Below are 18,746 nucleotides of genomic sequence, written 5' to 3' on the forward strand. Positions count from 1 at the left end.
TATCTTGATTAGTAAAGTACATCTGCTTTGAGTATTGTGGTCTCTTCAAGAATTATCTATGTAAGGTCAAATTGACAATGACAACTCAGAAAGTTGGGTGGGAAGCTTAGAGGGCAGTGAGCATAAGAAAATGGTGGTAGAATAATTTGAAAAAGGATAGTGAGAATGGTAGCACAACTTGAATGCAATCAATGTCACTGAATTGCACGTGTAGAAATTGTTGAAATGGTGTATCTTTGGCTGTATATACTTTCACCAAAAGAAAAAAAAATAATGACTATTGACTATTCCATCATATGAAAGTATTATAATTTATTTAAAGAATCTTAGTTTATTAGTATTTAGATTATTTATATTTATTTGAGTGAAATATCTTTTTACCTAAAAAGTGCATTTTTACACAATTATTTCACTAGGGCCTGGGAAGAAAATGGTTTGCAGCAGTCCTGTAATCTGTTCCCTCTCTCCCAGCAATGTCCAAGAAGAAGGAATGACTGCATTAAATCTCCTTGCAAACATGCTGATGACCTCCTGGTAAACATACTAATGACCTGGTAAACCCACTAATGATATTTATTGTCAGAGGGGTAGTGGTAACTTCTTATCTATGAAATGATTTTGCAGATAAACCTATTCTGTTGAAGTTGCTTTTTGTAAATACACTTGGAATTTATAGATTTATGTGGGATGGAGGGTCATGTAAGCTGCGTAATTAATGTAAGGTGATGCAAATGGCTTCCTCTGTGTGAGAGATGTGTCTGTTTACATGGCTCAAATGCTTCATCTGTTAACTCGAGACAAATGATGTGCTACTGTAGTAGAAGAGAGTCCTTTTTTTATTGGAAGCTTTGTCTGATATTCTCAGATTCCTCCAAAGGAAAGCTTCTTCAACTGTATCCTTTAAGTTGTTGGTACAGTTTGAGAGTGGGTAAAATTTATACTTCATGTAGTTTAATTTGACAATACAGCCCTTTGTGGAATTTTTGTGGAATTGGAGTGGAATTCCTATGTGAAGAGGAATGCACAATTTTAGGATCTGTGGTACACATAAGTTTATTCAATGGTCTGAACTTTGTGGGGTTAAACCACCTTTTTCTATTCTCTCTCAGATTTTCCTTTCCCATTTTGTAGGTACATCTTGGGCAGATCCCTCAGCTTTCCTGTTACATTCAAATATATATTAAAATGTCCAGCCAATTCAAGTTAATTTGAAAGTTCAACTGTGTATCTAATTTATTAAACATCTCCTTGCCTTCTAGCACCAGCCAGGCCTGTGCTTAGGGGACTTGGAGTAGGGTGGGAACAAAATCTGTTCCTAAATTATTTATTACACTTCTATTTTACCTCTTCTGGATCTCTGTTTTTCCAGCTGGTGAAATGGGAAAGAGGACAAATGTTTTGTACATGGTTCTGGTTAGGTGATCTCTTGGCTAACATCTGGTATCTGTTGCTTCCCTTGTGTGGCAGGCATTCATATGTTGGCTTTCTTAAGGTGTTGAGTGTCTTATTTAGAGGACCTGGTGGGGATTTTCTCAGTGTCCAGTTTCTTGACATGGGAGATCTATCTGCCTCATTGCTAATTCTTTCCAATCTACCTTGGTTCCCCCTTCTTCTTGTCAGCACACTGCCTTTTGTTTCTAGGTTCCATTTGCCTGGTGGGGGCTTGGAACAGGGCTTCATGACTTGGGGAAACAAGGTGATTCAAGCCTTGCTACTTTCTGTAATGTCAACCTTTCCCAAGACAAATTTACTCAACCAGGTGGAGTACAAACTACTTCACTTTGTCCCTCCCTCTGTCCTATCTTCTCTCTCAACTTCTCATTTCCTACCCTGTTCAAATACTTTTGTGTGTAGATCATTCAGTCTGCTGCATAAAAAAAAAACCTCCAAATAATGATTTTGAGATGCTAGTCTCTTCAACTAATTCTCTTGGAACCTTCGTTATTTGGCTTCAGGGGAGAAGCAAGACTCAGCTCTCTGCACAGACCAAACACTCAAGATACCCTCTATTTTTCTTGTTTTCTGTATACATATGTTGGAAGTCAGCTGGGGCTGGTATGAAGGGTACAGTTGTTTACTTCTTAATGAGTACTGAAAGAAGTATCAGGTACACCAGTTGCTTTGTAATTGATTCTTCTTGCCCTCGATTTTTTGTCCTGGATCTCAATTATCCAGACATCAGGGAAAATCTCATTTACCATACTGTTACATACATATTATTAAATTGTCTTCCAAAAATGTGCTACCTATTTATACCTCTAATAGTTCTTATGAGAATTGTGAATCAACAGTGAAAATTATCACTTTTGTTAGTTTTACTCATCAGATAGGTGTAGACTTTCCTTTATTGCTGTTTTAATTAACAGGTCCTTAGAGTTAGGTTGAATTTTTTAAAATGTGTTTATGGCTGTTTGTATTTTTCTTACGTAAATAACATATTCAGGAAGTTTAGCCTACTTTTCCACAGGTTGTTCATATTTTAATTACTAATTTGTAGAAGTTCTATTTATATTCGTGATACTGAACACTTGATTGCCATGTAGGTTGTGAGTTTTCTTTCAAAGTTTGCTCTTTGCCTTTTCAGTTTGTTTATATTTTCTGCTTTGAACATATTTTCAATTTTAATGTAGTCAAAACTATCAACTTTATGTGTTTTTTTAAATCTTTGAAATAATTAGTTATAGGTCATTTCTTGTTCTAGTGCATTTATGGTTTCTTTATAATATTAAAATATTCAATTCGTTTTGAATTTATTTTGAAATAAAGTGTGATAAGAATATTTATCCTTGTATTTTCTGATGTTATTTTTAAAAATCATCTTTCCTCACTGACATGAGGAATTATTTTATAACTTTGCTTGTTTCTTGTATTTATTTGCATACATTTTAAATTTGTCATTTGATGAGGTCCTACTTTTTTTTAGTTGTGAAGTTTTTATATTAAGTATGCTTATACTTTTTTATGATGAATGGTTTAATCTTTTTCATTTTTACTGTTCTTAATAATCTAAATAATCTTTCTCTCTCTCTTACTAAAATCATTAGTCCATTTTATTGGTGTGCTCAAAGCATCAAAGAAATAGCTCTTGAAACATGTTATTGTTTCTTAATTTCTTAATTTCTAATCTTTAACAAGTAATTTCTTCTCGTTCATATGCATTGTTCTTTGTCTAACATTCAATTGAATGTTTAGCTGAGTTGTTTTCATTCTTTTTTTCTTAATAATAAAAGTATTAAGCACCAGCTTTGGTTATGCCTTTAGGGTTTGATGTGTAATCATTGTATTGCTATTACTTTTTAAGTAACCCGTAAGTTTAGTTTCCTTTTCTCTTTACCAAAGAATATTAAAATGTTTCTACGTGCCTGTTTTTGTTGTTGTTGTTAGGTGCCGTCGAGTTGGGTCCAACTCATAGCGACCTTATGTACAACAGAATGAAACACTGCCCGGTCCTGTGCCATGCTCACAATCGTTGTTATGCTTGAGCCCGTTGTTGGAGCCACTGTGTCAATCTATCTCATTGAGGGTCTTCCTCTTTTTCGCTTACCCTCTGCTTTACCAAGCATGATGTCCTTCTCCAGGGACTGATACCTCCTGATAATACGTCCCAAGTATGAGATATAGTTTTTCCATATTTGCTTCTAAGAAGCATTCTGGTTGTGCTTTTTCCAAGACAGATTTGTTCATTCTTTTGCCAGTCCATGGTATATTCAATATTCTTTGCCAACACCACAATTCAAATGCATTAATCCTTTTTCAGTCTTCCTTATTCGTTCTCCAGCTTTCACATGCATATGAGGTTATCGAAAACACCATGGCTTGGGTCAGGCGCACCTTAGTCTTCAAGGTGACATCTTAGCTTTTCAATACTTTAAAGAGGTCTTTTACAGAAGATTTGCCCAATGCAATGCGTCTTTTGATTTCTTGACTCTTAGTGCCTAGGCTTTTAAAAATTATCCATTTGATATGAATATCACTGTGTAGTCAAAGAATACGCAACACAAGGCTGTCCTTGTCAGAGATTTTATTTTCTCTAATACCAGTTCTGCTTGTTATTTCTTCCATCATAGGTTTATATTTCTTTATTGCATTTTAAACCTCAGAATAATGTTCAGGGTTTATTTCATCCATTCCCATTTTCATCTCATCTTATTCCTTGTCAACTCAGCAAGCTCATTTCTCATGACTTACTCTCTCATTTATGTAGTCGTGATTGTTAATTTTGTGTGTCAGCTTGACTTGGCTATGATTCTCAGTGATTTGGCCAGATATTGGACCAATTGTTGTTCTATAATGTAATTTGATGTGATGTGATGTGATATAATCACTTTCCATGATGTGATCTGATGTGATAAACCAATCAATTGAAAAGAGAATTTCCTTAGGGGTATGGTCTGCCTCCAGAATATAAATAGATATTCTGGCAGAGCTCTCTCTCTCTTTTGACCCTGCACTCTTCTGGTTCCCTGACCTATGGATCTTGGGTTGTAAACCTGCAGAAGTTTATCACCTGACCTACATATTTTGGACCTATTAGCCTCACAATTGTATGAGCCAAATCCTGGAAGTAAATTTGTCTATCTATCTATCTATCTGTGTATCTATCTTTCAATCTATCTATCATCTATCTATCTCACTGGCTTTGCTCCTCTAGAGAACCCAAACGAAGATAATAGTAGTTATATCTTGCAAAATTAAAAATTAGTTTCAGGAATTTATTTTTTGTCACATAGTACTTTATGTCAGAGGTATGCTTTTTTTCTAGGTCTTCTATACGCTCTTCTTTTATCTTCTCTTAATGTGTAATGCTATGTTTTCCTGACTTCCTCCATATCTCATTCTCAGAACACACTCACCTCTTCTACTTTCCTCATTCTCAAATATGATCTTCTCAAGGGAAGATCTATCCAGGGTAGTCCCTAAACACCAAGATATTTGTCTCAAGGCTGAGAAAATAGATTATCTTTATTCTTGTTCTCTTGTCACTGAAATAATTGTCTTATCTTCTTCTCAAATCTACAACTTTAAGACAAATTATCAAGCACTTACCAAAAAAATCCAAACCTGTTGCCACCAAGTTGATTCCAACTCATAGCGACCCTATAGGACAGAGTAGAAGTGATCCATAGGGTTTCTAAGGAGTGGCTGGTAGATTCAAACTGGTGACCTTTTGATTAGCAGCCAAACCCTTAACCACTGCATCACCAAGACTCCATCAAGCACATATCTCTGCTAAATTCACTTGTTCTTATAGGTTTTGACTTAGTTTTGCAGTACTACATTCATTTCCTATTCCTATCCCAGCTTCATAGTTTTTTGGTACTCTCTGTAATGTAAGAAAAACTACATTATCATTATGCTCTGCTAAAGAGGTCTTTCTTTCACTTCATCCAGAGCACTTTAGTCCTCTGAGTGTGTGTGATTTAGCTTCCTCTGTGTTAATGCCACTTTCCTGCTAATTGTTGCTCAGATGACTTTTGGATTTGCAGCGTTTCCTAGCTGTAGAAGGATGATGGTTTGGGATTGTGGGAGGCTCATTAACAAAAGTCCTCTTTTTAGCCATCTTTATGACACTTGTTATTCATGAGGATGACATTTCTCAGAATTTAGCCAACAGTTTCTCCCTAATTTCTCTGGATTTACAGAATTTGCCTGCTTGTAGGAAAATTAAAGGAGTAGAGGGAGGGGAATCATGGGTGTAAGAAACTCTTTTTTATTTCACTGAACAAGGAATTAACTCTAAACATGCAAAAGCTAAAGACATCTCCGATTTCTATAGAAAATATGACAACTCAGACAAATAACTTGCAATTCAGAGTTGATTTATGGACATTGAAAGTCAGTTGCTACCTAAGAAATATAATTTGAAGAGTACCAGAATAGTTCTGCTTTCCCATCATTGGTGCCTCAAATTCTAGCTAGAGGTTACAAATTTGGATGATAGTGATCACTGAGTCTAATAAATAACATCTCTATCCCCTGTCTTCAAAGACAATTGAAAATAAATACTTAAGTTAGAGATATGGAGAACTAAATATTATGTCTTATTAATGTAGTTGTGGTCTGTTGTGAGCTAGATGGATTTTGTACTATGGTCTGTCTTTTCCTTCTAGGACTTTGAGAAAAAATTGGGTCACATTTGTCAGGGACCTCTCGTTTCTACTTACCTAGGGATAAGAAGGCAGAGAGTGCCTGAAATCTCTTATACTTAGGGCTTGTGATAGATTAGCTCAACCCAGGTGAATAAAGGGGAATGACGTCTGTCACCCACTGACCAGGTATCCCATTCTACCCCCATGGGGAAGAGTAGGGACAAGTAAGGGGCCAGGAGTATTTAGGTAAAATCCTTTCTCACAGAAAACAGAAAGGTGTCCAATAAATCTCCCAACTCCAACTCCAACTGCTTTATCCCTTTTAAACTATATATAGCCCTTGCTGGGGTAAAACGTAATTATCATAACTCGATCACACATTGGTATAAATTACATTATTATTTTCTTTCAGATATGGTCTCTGATGATGTCCAGCCAGGCACACTATGGCCTCTGTAGCCACTTCTACACCAGGAACCAGTCATCATTCACCACCTGGTTCAGAACCATGCTCTTGTTTCTATTGCTTGAACCTCCTTCTGTCCTGCTGCATTAGGTTCTCCTAACTATTATCCTCTCATGATGCCTGCTACCGGGGATGGGGTGGGGGAGTAGGAGTGGGGAATGGGGTTAGGGTTCCTCCTCTCCAGTTCCTTAAACAGCTAATAAAGCTTGGTAATCAGAGGGCAGAGAGAACAAGAGGACACCAAAGGTGGAAAGAATTTTTAACTTCAAAAAGGCATTGACAGGAAAAATAGGAAAGAAACTGAAAGATGAGATGAGATTTTGCTGAGAGCTCCTACTTAATAATTTTGCCTCAGGGTCAATTCTTATGACATTAAATTATTTTTGTTTGAAAGCCAGATAGATGGGAACTCCATGGAAAATATTAAGAAGTATGAGTGATGTGGGCAGTGTGAATATGTTTCACTCTAGATATCATTTTTTGTGAATAATGATGGACAGTCAACAATTGTGAGAAAGTTGGTTTAATATAAAAATGTGCATACATAATATAGCCAATTGAAGCAGATAGTTGTACATGGATTGTAAAAATAGTATCTTAGTAGGCTAAAAAGAATCATAAGCCTATCTATTTAACATCTGATATATAGAATTCTGGAATAATATGTATTTCCTTGCCAATAAAACTATTATGCTATAAGTTCTATGGTATTAATGATGAATTAATTGATAAAAGAAGACATTTTTATAAATAAGTTGAGTGCAGTTAATGAGAGAGAAATAGAGAGACAGAGAGATTGATGGATTGACTTATTTAAGAAACTTGTTTGTTTTGGAAGACATTTGAGCTGAAAATGTTTCTTTTATATGTTGCAGCCCTTTCCATACCATATACAAATGCAGACTGTCCTGCATTTGAAGCTCCATCTCTTCCCATTGAAGGTGGCTGGTAGCTTTCTAAAAGCAGCCATTTCATTTTCAAGCTTGAGCCATCCACTGCGTGGGTTTCCCAGTGGTCCATAGCTATGACAGAATGTTTGAAGTAATGCTTCAGGCTATCTTTAAAAACATTTTGTTTCTAATCTCCCTGTTTGTAGGTACCCTATTTCACTCATCATCCGTAAGCTACTTGAACATCCTGCGCACATCCTTCCTCCCCACTGATCCAACTCAGTAGATCAACAAATCAGCCTGTCTTTATTGAGCCCCAGTTATGTGCAAGACACAGAGAGGTGGCTGTATTTTACCAGGTTTCAATGGGGATTGACTGGCTGCCTGCCAAGGTTTGCTTGTTGGTAATTCTACCTTGCCATTTAACGATGAGTGGAGCCTTTAGGTGTTGCTAATGAACTGTTCAAAAACAGAATTGTTCATGTAGAAGAGATATATAAAAATGATAGAAAAGGAAAATTAAATATAAGATTATTCTGGAAAAACTAGACAAATGTTTTAATGGGAATCAAGATTAACAAAACTATTATGATAAAGAAATGAAGCATAGGCATCTTAGCCAAAAAGCCAGGAAGCTTTTCAGGATGAGCTCAGGGTTTGCAGTTAGGTTCCATAAGCGTAGCTTTGGGGCTTTTGCATTGTGAAATACAAATCAAACACTTTAGTCCTCTTCCATTTCTAATTTCTCCATATTGTATAAAACCTATAGAGTTATGATCAGGCTTATGATTTAAAAAGCAAAAACATATCATGATTATTATTTGAAATATAAATAGTAAATGTATTTGTTATTTTTAAATGGTCCACTATCATAGACTTGACTTGGAGATTCAATAATATAAATGCTTAATATAGTTCCATAAATGTTAACTATTGTCCTTATTTTTATTATTCTTACCGTTTTTTGAAAATCATCATAAAACAAAACCACAAAAGATACAGAAATACAACATGCAAAGTAAAATAGATTTTTAAAAAAGAATCAATAATATTTATTATAAAATGACTGATACATTTAAGATGAGAGTTAGATGATACATTAAATTATTAGTGACCATAAGGGTAGTGGTGAAGGGAGCAGACTCCTGTGCTATGTGACTTTAGAAAAGTTATTAAGTTTAGATTGCCTCATTTTTTCATCTGTTACTATAATAGTCTTTATCTCAGACTTATGTGATAATTTGGTGAGCTACTACATATAAATCAGTCACATGTATATAGTACTTGGCACGTAGTAAGTATCAAAGCACGTTAACCATTGTCATTATTATTATTATTATCATCATTGTCATTTCCAGCATCATCATTACTAAGCTAAATCCTGTGTCTGACCTAGGCATCTTTTTTAGATTGATTTAAACTACTTGATAGAACACTGATGGAGGTTTTTGAGGTACCACCTATACGTCTTTGATGTTCTGAACCAACTGGAGGATAGCCTCAGAAAAGAACCAACACAATAGTCTCATAACTAGTAAAGCTGGATTAGAGGATCCTGCTTAAACCTGCAACCAAAATCAGATTTTTCTGTTCTTTCCTCAATGGAATCAATATAGCCAATCAGTTGCTATGGAGTGAATTCTGACTCACGGCGACCTCATGTGTGTCAGAGTAGAACTGCACTCCACAGGATTTTCAATGGCTGATTTTTCAGAAGTAGATTGCCAGACCTTTCTTTAGAGGTGCCTCTGTGTGGACTCGAACCTCCAACCTTTCAGCTAGCAACTGAGTGAGTTACCCTTTGGCACGCCCAGGGACTCCTTGAATCAATCTGTTGTTAGTTGCCATCAAGTCAGCTCTGATTCTTGGCGACCTTATGTATAACAGAACAAAATGTTGCCTGGCCCTGTGTCATCTTCAAGATTTCCAACCTTTCTAGGCAGAGCCTGCTTCGATGATGGGCTTATCAGTTGGAGCAGAGGAAAGTGCTTGTGTTCAGAAGGTAGGCTATATTGGAGTGTGCACCCAGAGCAGGTTGAGCTAGGCCTGCACAGAACCCTTCTTCCAGTATCACCCATAAAATAAGTCAATCCTCCTCCCACAGGAAAAAGTGAATGGAGGGGATAGAAAGAATCACCAGACACATTTCTCTTAATACAGTTGTTTCCTGGGGGAAGCTGTTTAAGCTTTCTCTCTCCAAGAGAATGTGAGATATGAAGGATAACACCATACCTAACAATCTGGGCTGACACGCTTTAGACCCAGTACTCATGATTTTTTTTTTTTTCTCCCTGTGGATCATTAAGTAAGACTTCAATTCCTGGCACTTAGGAATTTACTATCTGGAAAATGGGGTTTTGATGGACAGCACTTCTCTATCTTGTAGAAATAGTTTGGAGATTAAAGAGATAACTGCCTTGGAGATGCTCCAAGAGTCTTACATAAAAGGGACCATTATGTTCCAGTATCATGGACTAGATTATGGGCCTTGTAGAATGCTAGCAATTTTAACAGCCAGTTTGTCTTTCTTTAGCAATGATTCCTTCTGATATTTTCTATTTTTAATCAGGCAGAAGTTACCCCTGAATTCCCTTTGTTTGTTAAAGCTTTTTTTCCTCTAAAAAAGTTGATGCATCTTTTACAATTAGAAGAAGATAGTCTTTAAGATTTTCTTGACATTTACACCAAAATAGCAATGTAGCTAAAATAGAGTGGGAGCATTTAGAAAGCTAGAATGATAATATTCAGATTGCAAAAAAAAAAAAAAAAGTAGAAAGAATAAAATGATTTCCACTGCTCTTGTTATAAAGTTTGTACTTGTCATACTACGTGACATCTTATTTTTGAAATGCATTGAAATTTGTCTCTAGCTTGATCTCTCGGATGGCTTGGCTGCCAACTCCCTCCCCAGCACTCTGCCACTTGGCTTGCTTCCAGTGATGCCATGTGTAGTGTTCCCTTCCCTCCTCCCTTTTCTAAATAAAGAGGAAAACAGGTCCATTCTGGCATTAGCTTGAAAGCTGTGTAATTGGAATTAAAATTCAAGACATGAATGTCTTTGCAGAGGGCCAACTACAGTCACAATTTCTCAAGTTTCCATTTCAAAGAATTTAGCTTTATCTTTAAACACGATAATCTCATAGTTTATATGAAAACATAATCTGGGTTCAAGCCAGATTGAAGTGATTTTTCTTTGTCAATTTTTGGTTTATTATTATTTTTTCCTAAGAGATGCCTTAAAAGTGAGATGCTATTACACTCTTCACCGATTTTTAATTTGTCAAGTTCCCTTTTCTTTTCACATATATTATCAACTAACCAGATGATCTTTATCTAGTGGATTTTATAAAAGTTGGTGTTTTCCAGTATGTGAGATTTAGAGAAGGGGTTAAAATCTTCTGTACCTTGATAACATCCATCTAAATGTTTTTTCTAGTGAACAGAGCATTGAATATCGGTATTAGGAGACAATAGTTTTTTTTTCCTCTACAGCTAACCTTGTCATCTGTTCTTCCATGTTAGTGGGCAATCTGTCTAATCTGTTTATGTGACAACAGGTATATCCATGTATTGTAGGTAGGACTGTCAGCCACCCGCTAATCCTGAGGAAAAATTAATGTACTCTTATTTCACACATCCTTCCTTCTAAGGAACATGAATTGACCTATAAATATGTCAACAAATTTTGAGGAGAGAGGTGGTAGGTGTCTTTATGCTACAAAGTGTTCCTTATGTGGCTTCACTCTCTGCTCACCACCTGGAAAGCTAGCAATGGGCCACAGTGGATCTGTCACCAAGATAGGTGGCAGTGTCTATAAACTTGGGGGAAAAAGTGCTATATACATAATGCGGACACCTTTTCCCTAGGCTTTGAGATCCTTTTGTGATTCTGCACTTATTTTATGAATTACACCCATTAATACACTCACTGTTGTTACACCCAGATGCATCTGTCAGTTTTTCGTACTGTGGGGGCTTGCGTGTTACTCTGACGCTGGAAACTATGCCACTGGTATTCAAATACCAGCAGAGTCACCCATGGCAGAAAGATTTCAGCTGAGCTTCCAGACTAAGACAGACTAGAAAGAAGGAACTTGCAGTCTACTTCTGAGAAAAAAGTTAGCCACTGAAAACCTTATGAATAGCAGCAGAACGTTTTCCGATACAATGCCAGAAGATGAACCCCTCAGGTTGGAAGGGAATCAAAATACAACTAGGGAAGAGCTGCCTCCTCAAAGTAGAGTCAATCTTAATGATGAGGATAGAGTCAAGCTTTCAGGACTTACATTTGCTGATATGACATGACTCAGAAAGAGAAGAAACAGCTGCAAACATCCATTTATTAATCACATTGTGAATGTACGAAGTCTGAATCTAGGAAAATTGGAAATTGTCAAAAATGAAATGAAGAGCATAAACACCAATACCCTAGGCATTCATGAGCTGAAATGGACTGGTATTGGCCATTTTGAATCAGACAATCCTATGGTCTACTATGTCAGAAATGACAAATTGAAGAGCAATGGCATCGCATTCATCATCAAAAAGAATATTTCAAGATCTATCTTGAAGTACAATGCTGTCGCTGGCAGTGATAGGATAATATCCATATGTCTACAAGAAAGGCCAGTTAATATGACTATTATTCAAATTTACATACCAACCAGTAAGGCCAAAGATGAAGAAACTGAAGATTTTTACCAACTTCTGCAGTCCGAAATTGATCAATCATGCAAGCAATATGTATTGATAATTATTAGTGATTGGAATGTGAAAGTTGGAAACAAAGAAGAAGGATCAGTAGTTGGAAAATATGGCCTTGGTGATAGAAATAATGCTGGAGATTGCATGATAGAACTTTGAAGACCAATGACTTCTTCATTGCAAATACCTTTTTTCAACAACATAAAAGGTGACTATACACGTGGACCTTGCCAGATGGGATACACAGGAATCAAATTGACTACATCTGTGGAAAGAGATTATGGAAAAGCTCAATATCATCAGTCAGAACAAGGCCAGGGGCCAACTGCAGAGCAGACCATCAATTGCTCATATGCAAGTTCAAGGTGAAGTTGAAGATAATTAGAACAAGTCCATGAAAGCCAAAGTATGACCTTGAGTATATACCACCTGAATTTCGAGACCATTTTAGGAATAGATGTGAATCTTTGAACACTAATGACCAAAGGTTAGATGAGTTGTGGAATTACATCAAGGACATCATATATAAAGACAGCAAGAGGTCATTAAAATGAGAGGAAAGAAAGAAAAGACCAAAATGGATGTCAGATGAGACTGAAACTTGCTCTTGAACATAGAATTGCTAAAGCGAAAGGAAGAAATGAAGACATAAAAGAGCTGAACAGATTTCGAAGGGCAGCTCGAGAAGACAAAGTAAAGTATTATAATGACGTGTGTAAAGACCAAGAATTAGAAAACCAAAAGGGAAAAACACATTTGGCATTTCTCAAAATGAAAGAACTGAAGAAAAAATTCAAGCCTTGAGTTGCAATAGTGAAGGATTCTATGGGCAAAATACTGAATAATGCAAGCAGCATCAAAAGAAGATGGAAGCAATACACAGAGTCACATACCAAAAAGAATTGGTTGACATTCAGTCATTTCAGGAAGTAGCATATGATCAAGATCCGAGGGTACTGAAGTAAGAAGTCCGAGCTGCATTGAAGGCATTGGTGAAAAGCAAGGCTCCAGGAATTGACTGAATACCAGTTGAGATGTTTCAACAAATGAATGCAGTGCTGGAAGTACTCTCGTGTCTGCCAAGAAATTTGGAGGACAGCTACCTGGCCAAAACTACAAGAGATCCATATTTATGCCTATTCCAAAGAAAGGTGATCCAACCAAATGCAGAAACTATTGAACAATATCATTAATATCACACGCAAGTAAAATATGCTGAAGATCATTCAATAGCAGTTGCAGCAATACATCAACAGGAAACTGCCAGAAATTCAAGCCAGATTAAGAAGAGGACATGGAACCAGGGATATCATTGCTGATGTCAGATGGATCTTGGATGAAAGCAGAGAATACCAGAAAGATGTTTCCCTGTGTTCTATTGACTATACAAAGGCATTTGAATGTATAGATAATAACAAACTATGGAAAACATTGAGAAGAACGTGAATTACGGAACACCTAATTGTGCGCATGAGGAATCTGTACATAGATTAAGAAGCAGTCATTTGAACAGAACAAGATGATACTGTGTGGTTTAAAGTCAGGAAAGCTGTGCATCAGAGTTGTATCCTTTCACTATACTTATTCGATCTGTATGCTGAGCAAATAACCCGAGAAGCTGGACTATAAGAAGAAGAACGGAGCATCAGGATTAGAAGAAGACTCATTAATAACCTGTGATATGCAGATGACACAACCTTGCTACAAGTGAAGAGGACCTGAAGCACTTACTGATGAAGATCAAAGACCACAGCCTTCAATATGGATTACACCTCAACATAAAGAAAACACAAATCCTCACAACTGGACCAATAAGAAATATCATGATAAACGGAAAAAACATTGAAGTTGTCAATGATTTCATTTTACTTGGATGCACAATCAATATCCACCGAAGCAGCAGTAAAGAAATCTAACGATGCATTGCACTGGGCAAATCTGCTGCAAAAGACCTCTTTAAAGTGTTAAAAAACAAAGATGTCACTTTAAGGACTAAGATGTATCTGACCCAAGCCATGGCATTTTCAATCGCCTCATATGCATGGGAAACCTGATTGAAGACTAAGGAAGATTGAAGAAGAATTGATGCCTTTGTTTTATGGTGTTGGCAAGGAATATTGAATATACCATGGACTGACAAAAAAAACAAACAAACAAATCTCTGTTGGAAGAAGTACAGCCAGAATGCTCCCTAGAAGCGAGGATGGTGAGACTTTGTCTCACATTCTTTGGACATGTTACCAGGAGAGACCAGTCCCTGGAGAAGGGCACCATGCTTGGTAAAGTAGAGGGTCAGAGAAAAAGAGGAAGATCCTCAATGAGATGGATTGACACAGTGGCTGCAACACTGGGCTCAAGCATAACAACAACTGTGAAGATGGCACAGGACCAGACAGTGTTAAGTTCTATTGTACACAGGGTTGCTATGAGTCAGAACCAACTTGATGGCACCTAACAACAACAACATTGTTTATAGTAATAATTTCTGCTTATTCAGGGCCTTCAGAAGTGCAGTTGCAAGGAAGATGAAATGGCCTCTAGCCTTTTCCTCTTTCATTTCTTATTTGCCTTCCCCTCATGAGTAAAGGCAAGGTGGGTGAGCAAAGTAAGTGAAATCCAGTCTTTGACATTGTACCATTTAGAACAGGAAGTAAAACAAAATTTAAATCTCCAAAAAGTGTAAAGCCCTTCCCTCTCCAATGCTTTCTCTATATTAAGTCCAGTATAATTTTTATATTATTTGTACTGTCCTAAGTGCAGTTAGAGTACACATCACATGTCCTTCAGCATAAAGCTGTCAAAAACTCAATTCATAGTGGCTGATCTAATAGATGATCAACAAGTATATTACCCAAGTAGATTCATCCTAGACAGTTCATATCAGCAACTAGGTGCTCCTACTGCCACTTGCTGAATAAATTTATGGATGTTTGGCTTCAAATTTGTGAAAATCAACCTTCCTACATGCAAGAATAGCTAGCTGGTCTGCCCCTGCATGTTATACGTGGGAAACTGGCTGTCTAGGTGTAAGTGAATTACAGAAGCAGTGAAGTGAAAGTGATTCAAGGACTATACCAGCTTGCTGCTTGGAAACCCTCCAACGCACTGTCAAAACAGTAGGGACTCTCTGAGCACCTGCCCAAGCTGCACTTAAAATTAATGATTATTTGTGAGAACAGGCAAGGAGGAAAATCTACTTCGTTCACAAGTTCGTGGTGTGGATTAGCCTCACTGGTATCTAATGGCTGACTGCCACTGAGCTGATCTTTTTTTGTACTTTTGGCTCTTTCCTCAGGATGCCAGAAGCTCTTTGTTTAACTAGTGCTTTATCTCATTCTGGCACAATCAATTCCATCTCATTCTCCCTCAGCACAATTGGCAGGACTCTATTGTTTATAGCGAAGGTATTTTCCCTCTAATACTTGAAATCTTTCTATGTTATGTCCATTAAAAAAAATTTTCCTTTGTCCCTTTCCTGTTCTCTCCCTTTCTTTCTCTCCTCCTTCAAACTATATATAAATCTATCATGTAATTAAATTCGTATCTTCTATTGTCTTTTACTTTTTTGAGTTTTTCTTTTTATTTCCCTTTAAGGTAAATTAAAAAAAAAAACCCTCGTCTAAATGCATTTCTCTTGCTTAAAAATGCACCATTGAAACACTGATTTATGCATAAGCAGATTTATACATAGTTTGTTCATTGCTTAGCAATAAATGTCCACATTATATAATGAGGCTGGTGTATAGAATGTTTTAGTGATACAAATTAAAAGGGCCATAATAAGTACAAAGTTATCTATTATAATGTCCCATAAACATATTTTTATTACAAACTGAATGGGAATCTTGTTCATCATTGCCATCCTAATCATTGTGTTTGTCTTTAGCAAGTATCTGCCAAATACAGAGGACCAGATAATCACCTATCTTAGTGCCCTTTAGGGCAGTGATCCCCAAAAGCTTTGATTTGCAATTTCCCATCCATTAAAGGGTTTGGACATATACCATATGTATTTATAGTATCTTAATTTATATATAGTCTTAATTTATAAATGATAGACATTTATATACATAATACATTACTACTCTAAGTAAAGAGGACTTTAAGCACTTACTGATGAAGATCAAAGACGACAGCCTTCAGTATGGATTACACCTCAACATAAAGAAGATAAAAATCCTCACAACTGGACCAATAAGCAACATCATGATAAATGGAGAAAAGACTGAAGTTGTCAAGGATTTCATTTCACTTGGATCCACAATCAATGCCCATGAAAGCAGCAGTCAAGAAATCAAATGACGTATTGCATTGGGCAAATCTGCTGCAAAAGACCTCTTTGCAGTATTGGAAAGCAAAGATGTTGCTTTGAGAACTAAGGTATACTGGACCCAAGCCATGATACTTTCAGTCACCTCATACGCATGTGAAAGCTGGACAAAGAATAAGGAAGACTGAAGAACAGTTAATGCTTTTGAATTATGGTATTGGTGAAGAATATTGAATATACCATGGACTAGCACAAGAACGAACAAATCCATCTCGGAAGTACAGCCATAGTGCTCCTTTCAATCGAGGATGGCAAGACTTCATCTCGTGTACCTTGGACATGTTATCAGGACGTACCAGTCCCTGGAGAAAGACATCATGTTTGGTTAGATAGAGGGTCAGCAAAAAGAGGAAGACCCTCAATGAGATGGACTGACATAGTGGCTGCAACAATGGACTCAAGCATAGCAATGATTTTGAGGATGCGCAGGACTGGGCATGTTTCGTTCAGAACTGACTCGACGGCACCTAACAACAACAACAATATTATGTACATTTTGAAAATGCATATAGGCAGACATTTAAAAGTCAGCAATGAAATGAATAGAAATATAAATTCTGATATATTTGTTCCGCACTTCAGTATATTATATTCTGCACACCCAGAGATACATAACCCTACTTTGGAGATCAGTGATTGCCATATCTCATTGACCATTAGAAAAGCCTGGGAAATTTTAAAAATTCATATTGCCTGTCCCTCTTCTACCTACTGAATTAGACCACCTAATTGAAATTGGAGGGTACTGGTATATGTATTTAGTAAATACTTCCCAGTGATTCTGATGCTCTGCTTCCCATGGGAACCACTACTCCAGGACAGATGTTTCTTCATGGGGGCCAATGTTTGGAGCATCATCATGGAACTCTAGCTGGATGTGGTGAATAGAATTTTAGGATTTCCAAAAGGCTTTTGATGTTCACAAGGGAAAAAATCATTTGTGACTAAACTGTTATGGATTGAATTGTTCCTCCCTGCCAAATGTTAAAGTCTTAACTCTTGTACCTGGAAGACAAGGTTTGGGAAGATAAGGTTTTTCTTTGCAGATATTATAAGTTTTAAGTTAATAACATCATACTGGAGTATGGTGGGTCCAAATCCCTTCTGAGTGGTGTCTTATATAAAAACAGTCACACACAGGAGGAAGACAGCATGTGAGAATCCATTTATAAGCCGAGGAACATCAAGGATTGCTAGCAGCCACCAGAAACTGGGAGAGGGGCATGGAATAGTTTTTCTCTCCAAGTCCCCAGAAGGAATCCACACAGCCAAGACCCTAATTTGAACTTCTAGCCTCCAGAACTGTAAGAAAATATATTTCTGTTCTTTAAAGCTATCCATTTTGTAGTATTTTTTATGGCAGCCCTAGGAAACGAAAACACCAACCAAGTCAATCCAAACCAAACTAATGCATAAAAGGCAAACCACCCTACGCTCAACTTTCTTTCTTCCTTATTAGTGCTTCTTTTTAATCTGTCTCATGAAACGTTTCAACTTTTAGAATCAGGTAGTATAAAATATTGTAATTTATTTGTGCTTTAAGAGAACAAAGTTTAATTTATATTTCTTTTTTTAGATTTTTTCCCATACAAAAATTTATACATACATTGTTATATGACTCTAATTGCTCTCCCCGTACTGTGACAGCACACTCCTCCTTTCCACCCCTGATTCCCCATGTCCATTCAACCAGCTGCTAACCGTCTCTGCTTTCCCATCTTACCTCCGGATAGAAGCTGCCTGTTTAGTCTCTTGTATCTACTTGAGCTAAGAGGCACACTCCTCATGAGTATCACTTTATGTCCCACAGTCCAGTCCAATCCCTGTCTGAAGAGTTGGCCTCGGAAATTGTTTTAGTTCTGGGCTGATAGAGAATCCAGGGGTCATGCTTTCTGGGATTCCTCCAGTCTCAGACCATTAAGCCTGGTCTTCTTACTAGAATTTGAGTTCTGCACACCGCCTTTCTCCTGCTCCATCAGGGACTCTGTTGTGTTTCCTGTCAGGGCAGTCATTGGTGGTAGCCGGCACCATCTAGTTCTTCTGGTCTCAGGATGATGAAGTTTCTGGTTTACGTGGCCCTTTCTCTCTGTTGGGCTACTACTTTCCTTGTGACTTTTGTGTTCTTCATTCTCCTTTACTCCAGGTGGTTGGGACCAATTGATGCATCTTTGATGGCCACTTGCAAGCTTTTAAGACCCCAGATGCCACTCACCAAAGTAGGATCCAGAACATTTGCTTAATAAGCTTTGTTATGCCAGTTGACCTAG

This window comes from Trichechus manatus, unplaced genomic scaffold (assembly GCF_000243295.1).
Source record: "Trichechus manatus latirostris isolate Lorelei unplaced genomic scaffold, TriManLat1.0 scaffold00108, whole genome shotgun sequence".
Lineage (NCBI taxonomy): Eukaryota > Metazoa > Chordata > Mammalia > Sirenia > Trichechidae > Trichechus > Trichechus manatus.